Source organism: Gymnodraco acuticeps, unplaced genomic scaffold (genome assembly GCF_902827175.1).
Source record: "Gymnodraco acuticeps unplaced genomic scaffold, fGymAcu1.1, whole genome shotgun sequence".
Classification (NCBI taxonomy): Eukaryota; Metazoa; Chordata; class Actinopteri; order Perciformes; family Bathydraconidae; genus Gymnodraco; species Gymnodraco acuticeps.
The window spans coordinates 1,283,750-1,295,889 of NW_022990510.1; the positions used below are offsets into that span (position 1 = coordinate 1,283,750).

At 46.3% G+C, this 12,140-nt stretch overlaps 1 protein-coding gene across 1 annotated transcript in view; it reads right to left on the reverse strand.

Annotated features, from left to right (window-relative positions):
* The window catches only part of cemip (cell migration inducing hyaluronidase 1), a gene marked incomplete in the record, with an annotated part of 278,643 nt that extends 274,988 nt beyond the window's left edge, over nt 1–3,655 (reverse strand). Inside the window, 1 exon segment of the mRNA XM_034226980.1 lies at nt 3,454–3,655.
* Nucleotides 3,656–12,140: the final 8,485 nt, after the last annotated feature.

A 12,140-nucleotide genomic window follows, 5' to 3' on the forward strand; every position in this document is an offset into this window, starting at 1 on the left:
AAGGTCAACACCCGCAACAACATCCTGCGCAAACTAGTGAACTCCAAGTGGGGTGCAGATCCACCAACAATCCGTGCAACTGTCATGGCCCTGTGTTTCTCTACAGCAGAGCATGCCTGCTCAAGCTGGAGCCGATCACGTCACACCAAACTGGTCGACACAGCCTTGAATGACACCTGCCGCATCATCACGGGATGCGTTAAGACAACACCTGTCCTGTGCCTCTATGCGCTAGCCGGCATCTCTCCCCCGCACATCAGACGACTAGGTATCGCTCAAGATGAACGGAGAACACAGGAGACAGACATCAGACACCCCTTGCATGGCCACGTAGCACCCCCACGCAGGCTCCGATCCAGAGCCAGTTTTGTGCAGACAGTCCTGCCCCTCCAGACAACCAAACAAGCAGCAAGGTCCAACATCTGGGAAGATGAATGGCAAATAAATGACACACGAGCTCTTGAATGGCTGGACAGAGGAATCACACCAACGGAAAGCTTTGCTAGTGGCTACGACCTTGGCTGGACAACCTGGAAGTCACTTAATAGACTGCGTGTGGAACAGGGGAGGTGCAAAGCACTGATGAAAGTGTGGAACTACACCACAGAAGACACGTGGATCAGTGCAGACAATGTCCCATCTACTGGAATGTGCCGATGCCCCCCGGTGCAGTCCAGAAGACCTGGCAGAACCTGCCCCATCAGCTGTGGCCTGTGCCTGATACTGGCAGAACCACATCTGAGATTGCTACGGACTCGAAGAAGAAGACACACACAAACACACACACGTGCACACACCATACTTGCCAACCCTCCCGATTTTCGCGGGAGACTCCCGATTTCATAGCCCTCTCCCGGTTTCCTCCCGGGGTCATATTTCTCCCGCATTTCTCCCGATTTCTGACAAAATCAGATTTACTCACGACTGTTTCCACTCGGACTTTAATACACCATTGTTTGGTTTCCATGGTAGCGCCGCGCGTCTCTTTAGCAGCGCGCACAACTGAAAGTCTAAAGAGGGTGAGGCAGATAGTCACAGAAAACAGAACAAGAATCGACAACTCGACCCTCTGCTCACTCCTTTCCTGTAAAATACAGGTCCAGCCCACACATCTCCATCAAGGATGGTGCGACAGGCTGCTACAATAAGCATCCACTAGCACCCCCCCCCCCCCCCCCCAGCGGTGATTTGTTTTGAAATGCACCCGATTTCTGAGGTCTCAAGGTTGGCAAGTATGGCACACACACACAAACACACACACAAACACACACACACACACACACACAGTCCTTGCAACAGCTTTAGCAAGTCAGCTGTAGATGAAAGGCGACCACACTCTCTCCCTCCTTACACACCTTCACATTCTCCACTTGCATGGTCCCCCCAGACAGATATGTTCTCGCTGGTATTGACTTATTTTAGCCTCCACTATTTGTGTACCCATCCTTCTCCTCATTATCATCACAGCTGCCACTCTTCCTGCTGCTTGTTACAGACTGCTCTGCCCTCATCATCATGTCTTCCTGTCAGAGAACACTGAAGGTGATGAGGGAACACAGCAGTCAGCCGCAGACATGTGTGTCCAGTCCCCACATGCTGCAGTCACAGACACACACTCTCTGTCAGCGGAGACACACACTCTGTCAGCGGAGACACCAGGCTCCACAGCAAGCGGCAGAGAAAGAGAAGTGCTTACATGTTTGGAGCTATCATTATGGAAATGCTAAAGTGGACAATAGAGATGTGAAGACAGCTTTATACTGTGCTGTAAAGTTAACCATATCAATCATTTTCAAAATGCTCTACAGCAGCAAAGTTAAATATTACCAAATCAAAAATATCTTAATTGTGATGTGTTTATACTGGGCTATGCGATATAAAGAGGTATTTGTATACAGTTGCACACACATTCCACGCATTAAGCTTAACATGTTCAATTTGACTGTTCAGAAATATAATAAGCCAGTGGAGAAATGTAACTAGGTACATGTACTCAAGTACTGTACTTAAAGAATTGAGGTTCTTTACTTTACTTTTCACATTGTGTTTATATTTGTACTCTACTCCATGTATGTTACATGTTGAGTTACTTACTTTGCATATTTAGATTATGAATACAAAACTATAAATCAAATGAAACATGATCATATATTATATAAGTTAAGCTCTTTAATACATAAAGTAATTCAAAGAAAGCCCACTTTTACTAGGTGCAACATTGAAGTGACATTAATGCCCTAATCAGTTTAATACAACCATTTCAAATGAATGGTGCTTATTCTGCATAATGAGTATACTATACTTAGAGCGTATTTTTGATGGATTTAAAAAAAAAACTTTTAACATAAGTACAATTTGTAATGCAGGACTGTCGCTTGCAACTAGTATTTCTTATTTCTACTTTTACTTAACTCGATGTACTGTTACACCTCTGTATGCCAGTCGTTCACCAATTCTGTTCACAGCATTATCAGGAAGTAAACATGATTGAAAAACTGATGTCAGATATATAAATAGACGATATGTTGAAGCAAGCTTTTGGGTTGCATGGGGAGACTTTGTACTCATGACCTGTGAACACATCTTGCTGCTGTCCTGATCTACAGACACGTGTGCGCACGCACGCACACACACACACACACACACACACACACACACACACACACACGCACACGCACACACGCACACACACACACACACACACACACACACACACACACACACACCCACACACACACACACACACACACACACACACACACACACACACACAGATAAGCATCGTCCCTGCAGGAGGACCTGTTGGAGCACACTGTGCACAGTGCAGTGTTTCCTGTGGAGCAGCAGCACTAACAGAGCTCCTTTCATCCCGGGGAGAGGAGCATGCAGAGGGGTCAGACTGCAGGGGGAGAGCTGAGCCGCTCCATGTCAGAGGAGCAGCAAGAATCACAGCTTATAATAAACATGTGGCTTATGTCCGCGCCCAAAAATAAAGATCAGTTGTGGCAGCATGAAGAGGAAGAGCTGCCCTCAGTCTCCCGGTGCAGACTGCCCCCCTCAGCAGATCCGAACCAGGAGCTGTGCTGCTATTTAAACTATTATTGGATTTGATTTCCAACTGAAAGCCCAATACTGGCACTGCAAGATGAACTGAGTGTTAGACAGCATGGGGGGTTCAAGCACCGGTCCATGAGCGCGCGCTCCACTTACCTTTGCCCTGAAGTCGTGTCCTGACAGAACGCTCAGCAGCCCGCAGCCACGCGCAGATGGAGGTTACGGAGGGCGAGCCCTCAGTCCGTGGCAGCGGACCCAGCAGCACGCGCTACTGACACGGATCTTATCCGGCACACCTGTGGCTTACAGCGGCCACATCCCGCCCCAAACACTCACGCTGCACCCCAGCCTCCTCACACACAGCATGCCAGGCTCTCAGAGCAGAGGACGGAGACCTACCTGCTCAGCAGTATCCGGCAGTCCCGGAGTGGCGCGCGGAGCAGTGATGGAGCGGAGCGCTCAGTGTGTGCGTGTGTGTGTGTGTTCAGTGTGTTCAGAGTGTGTTCTCAAAGTGTGTTCTCAGTGTGTGTGAGCTCAGTATGTGTGCCGGTCGGAGCACAGACACGGCCATAACGGTCCAAGGCGCGCGGTGCAGCGCCGCCTCAATCCTCCAGCTGGAGGAAGACACGCCCACTGTATGTGCGTGTGTTTGAGTGCGCGTGCGTGTGTGTTTTCAGAGGGGTAGGCTTTTCCTAATTCCTCTTTGCAGGGGCGTTGCTGAGATTTTAATAGCGAGGTAAAAGAAGAAATACAAAGACATTTTAAATGCAATTTTAAATAAATGAGATGAGGGAAAATTGATTATCTAAAAAAGGCGTTATGTTGTATAATTTGATTTATTTATCCAGTCAGCTGTTCGTTAGTGTCTGTATTGTCAGGACCTCCACACAAACTGATGAACCCAAATGCACGACCCAGAGACAAAGTCTTGAATATAAAAAAAGGTATATTTATTTTCACAGGTCAGGTAATTCCTCTTAACAGAGTAGGTGGTGGAAATAACAAAAAGCACTCACAAGGAGGAAAAAACTAACGTAACGAAAAGAGGACTTAACAAAAACTTAAGCCAAGAAAAATAAACAAAAATAACAAAACCTGACATGAGTGAAAAGCGATCCTTTCGGGGAAACAAACAAGACGAACTGACACAGGGCAGGGGAGAGACAGGACTATTTAAACATGAGGTGAGTGGGAACAGGTGGAATCAATCAGGGGAAGGGGCAGACACTGATGATGGCGGGGAAAACACTCAGGGGAGGAAGAAACAGGGCCTGACGAGACACAACACGTATATGTCTCCTCAGATCTTCAGCTCAAGGTTGTTTTAAATAAAGATGGCTATTTCTTTTTTTTAAAGAACATAAGTGTTGGGCTAGCTGAGCACAGGGTGCACTGACCACAGGGTGCACTGAGCACAGGGTGCACTGAGCACAGGTGCACTGACCAACAGGGTGCACTGAGCACAGGGTGCACTGACCACAGGTGCACTGACCACAGGGTGCACTGACACAGGTGCACTGAGCACAGGGTGCACTGAGCACAGGGTGCACTGACCACAGGGTGCACTGACCACAGGGTGCACTGACCACAGGGTGCACTGAGCACAGGGTGCACTGACCACAGGGTGCACTGACCACAGGGTGCACTGACCACAGGGTGCACTGACCACAGGGTGCACTGACCACAGGGGTGCACTGACCACAGGGTGCACTGAGCACAGGGTGCACTGACCACAGGGTGCACTGACCACAGGGTGCACTGAGCACAGGGTGCACTGACCACAGGGTGCACTGAGCACAGGGTGCACTGAGCACAGGGTGCACTGACCACAGGGTGCACTGACCACAGGGTGCACTGACCACAGGGTGCACTGACCACAGGGTGCACTGACCACAGGGTGCACTGAGCACAGGGTGCACTGACCACAGGGTGCACTGACCACAGGGTGCACTGAGCACAGGGTGCACTGACCACAGGGTGCACTGACCACAGGGTGCACTGAGCACAGGGTGCACTGAGCACAGGGTGCACTGACCACAGGGTGCACTGACCACACAGTAACACATGAGAGGAGGATTCCAGATTAAATTCATGGCTAACATCCCCATGTTAGATTTGAAAGCTTCTGTCCCATGAAGAATTGAATATTTGTGAGCTTAAATGAATGTCTGAATGATCATAACCCAGCTAACAGCACACACTGTAACAAACATGTTTATTGAGACAGGCTCTGTCTGACAAGCAGGGTCGGGGGGGTTTGACCCCCGCACTGAGGACAACCTGTTCTGGGAGGCAGGGAGGTTTTGGGGGGGGGACCCAAATGCAAAAGCAACCGTACAGCAACAGGACATGGAAATAAAATGTGTTTACGACTCACATAAGATGCAGCTGTACACATCTGGAGTAGGCAGGCAGGAGGGAAGCTCACGTTTGGCTAATGATGGGACAACGAGGGGGGGGGGGCAGTAGGCTTCAACACATGGCAGAGCAAGATACTGAAACAAGACAGGTACAGGAGATATGGCTGGACACACACACCATCACACACTGCGGCCCCTCCATGCTGATGTGTAATTGTCCTGTTGCTTTCACTGGAGGTGCATGTTCATTTAAAATAAACACATATCAACTTTTTAATCAAAACTTTTTGATTTGATTTAAAAAAGTAATTAAATAAAGCAGCCAACTGGACTCCAATGAGATGAGTGCAGTAGACAGCGTTTATGGGAAGAACCTCATTCATTATTTTGTATAATTATGTCGGGTGTACCAGCTGCGAATGTAACTCTAGTCCACATCTCTTTCCAGATGAAAACCTAAAATCAATTAAGGGCTTTCAAAGTGGAACACACACACACACACACACACACACACACACACACACACACACATATATCGGGTCTGTTGGAGTAGCCTTATGGCGCGTTTCCACTGCAGCGGGTAGCCCCGTTTAAGCGTCCTTAACCGTCCTCAGGCGGCCAGGCCGGTTTTTGGTGGCGTTTCCATATAGCCTAGTACCGGCCACCGGGTACTTTTTCCCTCTTTTTCCGGCCTCATAAAATCGTGGTTCCCTCAGACCAGGGCCAGGGCTGAACTAGTGACGTCAACACTCTCGACTGCTGATTGGTCAGAGAGAATCGTCACAAGATTGCGCGCGAGTTCATCCCTAGCGTCGCATATATATCTAGAAGCAAGCTTGCAGCATTTTTATAAACATCATTTTGTAAACAGATGAGCTACAAAAATGGCTACGTCTAATAAGAAAAGCACACGTGGTCGACCGAGGAGGCTACGACGTTCCTACATCTCATTGGGGATGATCAAATCCAGCGGGAGCTCGACGGAATAACTCGAAATGTGAACAAAAACAAAGCCGATCGCCCCGCCTACACTGCGTTGCTACCCCAGGTCCTAAACTGTAATGGAAATGCGCCACGGCCTGGGCCGGCCAGCGAGGCAGCCCGAGGCCAGGGCGAGGACGCTTAAACGGGGCTACCCCGCTGCAGTGGAAACGCGCCATTAGTAGTACATTGGGACACCTCTGTTCTTTACCATAGTGGAATATTAACTGTACATTTACATTTAGTGTGCAGTTACATTTCACAGCACCAACAGCAGCACAACACATGTAGTTTCTAAAGATCTCACAGTGGCTGGAGTTGCATAAACAAAATGTAGTTTACATAAACACTGATGTATACGCGTTGACACATCCTGAGATGGCACATCATGGCAGAGCCACGGCTACACAGCTGACATCACTGCAGAATCTTTGCAAAGCCACATTGTGTGTAAAGACAGACAACCTGATTGGATCAGAATGTACATACATCAACACGTGTTGTCCTCACTGTGGTGTGACGACAGAGGGACAGAGCCAGTGGCACAGGGAGAACTGTTTCATGCAAACGGCAGATAGTCATGCATGCATCTCTTCAGGGTCAGGAACACATGCAGGTGACAGAGTAGACCCTCTCAGTAACCTTAGTAACCTCAGAGCTGAGAGTCCTCCTGTGTCAGTGAACATCTGCTCAATACTGTAGCTTACTATAGGACATTTATATTCAGAAGACTGTTATAGATACACTGCTGCACTTTTAAAAGTATGTTAAATGTAAGCACCTTTGAACGTTGCTTTTCTTGTGGCATTTTAAAAGAACTCACAAAGTGAAGCTTTGATTGGTTTTCCTCATGTCCGGTTGACACATGCAGACTGAAACATTGGAGATGCAACACAAAGGGCCACATTGTGAGGGACTGGCACTGCCATGCAGTCTGAAGGCTCTCCTCCAGTGCCAGCGCCCAGCTCAGCTCCACACAGCCAAGTGGCATTTCCATTTGCACAGTTTGGAGAGAGTCACTGTAGAGGCTGTGCCATGATGCAACTTTAACCCCACTAATGTGTCTTACATGGTCCCTTTTCTTCTTGGAAGCACACATCCCAAAGTGGTAGGGGATGGGATCTTGAAAGGTTAGTGGACTTGGGTCATCATGGCTTTTGAAGTTTAAAAAAAGCATTGCTTCAGATGGATAATAGTCACCAATCCCACGGACACTAGATGGGGCTGTCACAAGAATGTTTTTGGGATATTCTTGATCTTTACAATACCTCTCTAAAAGACATGCTCTGATGACTAATCAATCAGTTAGCTCAACAAATGTCAGCACAACCAATCTAATAGTCCTGAGTCTGATGCAAATCCTTCACATGTCATGTGGTCTCTTCTGATGTCATGTGATGGACACAAGCGCTTCATTCATCTCTGTCATCAGCGTGTTGGCTACTGTTATCTATGTTCGTTATTCTCGCGTCCAAGAGAGAAGCTTTAAAAAGGAGACTAATTGAGTCTCTGAGAAGGTTCAAATGCATACTTTAATTAATAAAAAGCGCGGTAATGTTACATGCAGAAGATGGTTCAGTCAGAAAAACAGCTGTGTTCTGGCTCTCGTGAGCGAAGGGAAGAGAGCGAGCTCCACCTTTCCAGCTGTTAAATATCCTCTGCTGGCTCCTCCCTGTGGGCCGGTTGGCGCTGCTCGGGGCCGGCCCTCCACGTCTCCAATGTTTGTTGTTGAGCATAACAGAGGATTCAGACATTGTACATTAAATATATATCTAAACACGCCTTTTCTCCTCCTTAACTCTTTCATGACTTTTCATTTAATACATTTTAAACGCTGTAATCAATACTCCAAAAAATACAGGAAATACTTCACGGCAGTTTGGTTTCCGGTAGTTCCGGATGTTGTCTCATGCTACCCACGTCTGTAAACAAACGTATTCAAATAAACTGTACCTTCATTTAATATTCAGCAATAATAATATCTCGACGTCTATAGTTGTAGTGTTGAAATCAGTAGGTTTCGGTGTGCAACACTCCGTGTCATATCGCTACTAAATTCACCTCTATAGTAAATGGTATATTAGCCACATGCTAAATGCTAACCGGAGATGAAGGATTTTCAGAATAAAAGCTTAACAACTGGTTGTGTACAAGAACTTCTGGTTTTTCAGTATAAAACAGCATTTAAACTGATGGTATGTTTGAGGTACTTTATGCCATTAAAAATATTGATTTTAATTTCTAACACTACCAGCCAAATAACAAGGTCTCAGTGCCACACACTCATTATATAACTCCACTGATAACTCCATGCTCATGCTGTTTACTGCCTCCACCCCCACCCCCATTGTTGTTATTTACAATGGACTGCTGTGTGACTGTAACAGGATGTTATCACAATATTTGGCTCACATTTGGTTTTCAAGGAAGGGTGGAGAGGGAGATGTGTCTGTCAAAGAGGTGCTGTGGAGGTGTGGAGGTGTGGAGGTGTGTGTGTGTGTGTGTGTTTATTAAATAAATTAAATTACTATTTTGTTTTTAGATTAAGATGTTGTAATTGTTTGTCTTGTTTGTTATAATGTGTTTGTATAAAGGTCTGTTTCATGTTGGTTTATTTTGTCAAGAGGCCATATTCTGCTTTTTTGGGGTTTTCTCTTTCCTGTAGTGTGTTCTAGATTGTAGTGCATGTAAATGGTCTGCAGAGGTTAGAATCCCCTCCAGAGGGAGTTTCTCTCCCACACAGTTAAACACGTTTCAGATCACAGGGCAAAGATTTAAGATGTGAAGGGACAGTTTACCCCATATAAATGCATGTTTTCCTCTAATCTGTTGTTCTATTAAATCAATAGATCGTCTGCATTCTCTGCATATAATGAGACTACACAGAATTTGATCAGTGGTGCGCAAAAAGCCAAAGTAACACATTAAAAACTCAGTAGCAATATCTCTATCCAGAATGTATAACCTGGTTACTCAAAATAATCCACAAATTGGGATGTTGCTGTAAAGCAGCAGAACATCCCAAATTCTGAATGATCAGCGTCAAAAACATGCACACACTGCATCTCCAGCATTAGTTGTGTATCTCTCCTGACAGAGAGCAGCATGCTGCCTCCAGCAAAGCTCGCACACACACATGCATGCACACACACACACACGCACACACACGCACACACACACGCACACACATACCATGTATACATCACTTCAGGGGACATTATATTGACTTAGATGCATTTCATGGAGACTTATCCTAACCTTAACCATAACCAACACATGCCTAACCCTAACCCTTAACCTTACCCTAACAATAACCCTTAACCTAACCAAGTCTTCACCCTAAAATGAATGATTCCCCTTATGGGGACCTCCAATTTGTCCCCATAAGGGAGGCGAGTCCCCACATGTGACTATGTAAACAGATTTAGGTCCCCACAAGTATAGTAATGCTAGGCCACACACACGCACACACCCACACACACGCACACACACACACACCCCACACACACACACACACACACACACACACACACACACACACACACACACACACACACACCACACACACACACACACACACACACACACACACACACACACACACACACAGCAGCTTTCAAGTCTTATCTTGTCTGCTGGCTTTACAGAAATACCTGAATATAGACAGGTAAAAAATATAATATGGAAGCAAAGTGTGTGTCGTTATACCATTACTTATGTCAGATCTGCTATACAGTACAGTGCATACTCTCTTAGACCATACACGGCATACAAGTGTATTTCAATTTAAGCTTAGTTTGATTAAGGGTATTACTAAGGGTAAACACATGTCTATAAAACATGACTGAACATGTCATTCTTTCTTTTGAATTGAGTTTAAGCCACACAACCCACTTCTGTGTTTACTGGCAGATTTTATTAAGGTGAGGACAGATTAGAATATGACTCATTCAATATTATGTACCGGTTTTTTTAAAGGTATTAAACAGATCGTTTAAGTTTCGACAAACAATTCACGGAGCCCTGACATCTTGGTGCCAATACAGCAACCTCCATCCCCACTAAACCAAGGAGCTGATAGAGTGGCGAAGTCCCTCCCCTTCCGGTGGACCTCCAATTTCGAAAAAATTATGTATTTGAATTGTGCCACGAATTACACAGGTTTAAAAGATAATTTTTGAGCTCAAGAAAATGAGCATGTTCAGTCGATAAATATGGCCGTCATTAATCTAAACCTGTTTGCAAAAAGGCGGGGCTTACAAAGAAATGCTCATAACTGGTTAGGGTTAGGGTTTAGGCTTAGTGTCACCCCTACACACACACACACACACACACACACACACACACACACACACACACACACACACACACACACACACACACACACACACACACACACACACACACACACACACACACACACACACACACACACACACACACACACACAACACACACACACACACACACACACACACACACACACACACACACACACACACACACACACACACACACACACACACACACCACACACACACACACACCACACACACACACACACACACACACACACACACCACACACACACACACACACACACACACACACACACACACACACACACACACACACACACCGGCTCTGCTGGCGGCAAAATCAATTACAACAGACACCTATACACTCCACAACAGACACCTACTGACTGTACTACACACACATACAGCTCCTAAAGCATATAATGTAGATCAGGCTACAGCCCTTGTATATTTTATTATGTGAAGCACGATATGGTTTCATGAAAAATATCTACTGTTTACTTGTAGATATCTACTAAAGCATCCAAATAAAGTGTGTAATGTAGGCCTGTTACATATATTATTGATGTTCTCACTGCAAACATCGCGTCACAATGAAAGCGATTGTATTAAAAATAAATAGCCTAACATCCAGGGGAGATGTGATTAGTGAGTAAACAAACGGTAAAGGGCAGAAAGTCTGATGCACATTTCATCATCTTGAATAACTTATAATCACAACGGGAACAGTTTGCAGAGCTGTGCTTCGTTGACAGAAGTCCAGCCATGCGTCACACCTCTTTTAAACATCACTGTTGGCTGAAATCGACTCTGGAGAATACTTCAGTGTACCCTCGGTTATAGCTCCTCCAGAGACACTCCTCTCTCCTCTACATCTTTGTACCCTCGGTTATAGCTCCTCCAGAGAGACTCCTCTCTCCTCTGCATCAGTGTGCCCTCGGTTATAGCTCCTCCAGAGAGACTCCTCTCTCCTCTAAATCAGTGTATCCTCGGTTACGGCTCCTCCAGACAGCCTCCTCGATAATCGATCCTCGACGACCCTTTAGAGAAATTTGTTTTCCTTCGAGACGGCGCGCCGACATCCGTTTCCGGGTCGCTGCCGGAGGACCTGGGAGTCTGGGACGCGAAAATTATAGAAATGAGAAACGGCTCATTTCCTAGGACTCGCGCGCGTCTGCTTGACGCCGGGACGACCGGCTGCCCTCCCCGACAGGCGCACGGACGCGAGGGCCCGCTCATCACTGCGCGCACAAGTGTGACCGCAGTTTTCATTATTATTATTATTAACATGGACTCCAGGATACTCTGCAACTTCTACAGGTGCACCATAGAGAGGATCCTGACCTTACAGGTGCACCATAGAGAGGATCCTGACCTTCTACAGGTGCACCATAGAGAGCATCCTGACCTTCTACAGGTGCACTAT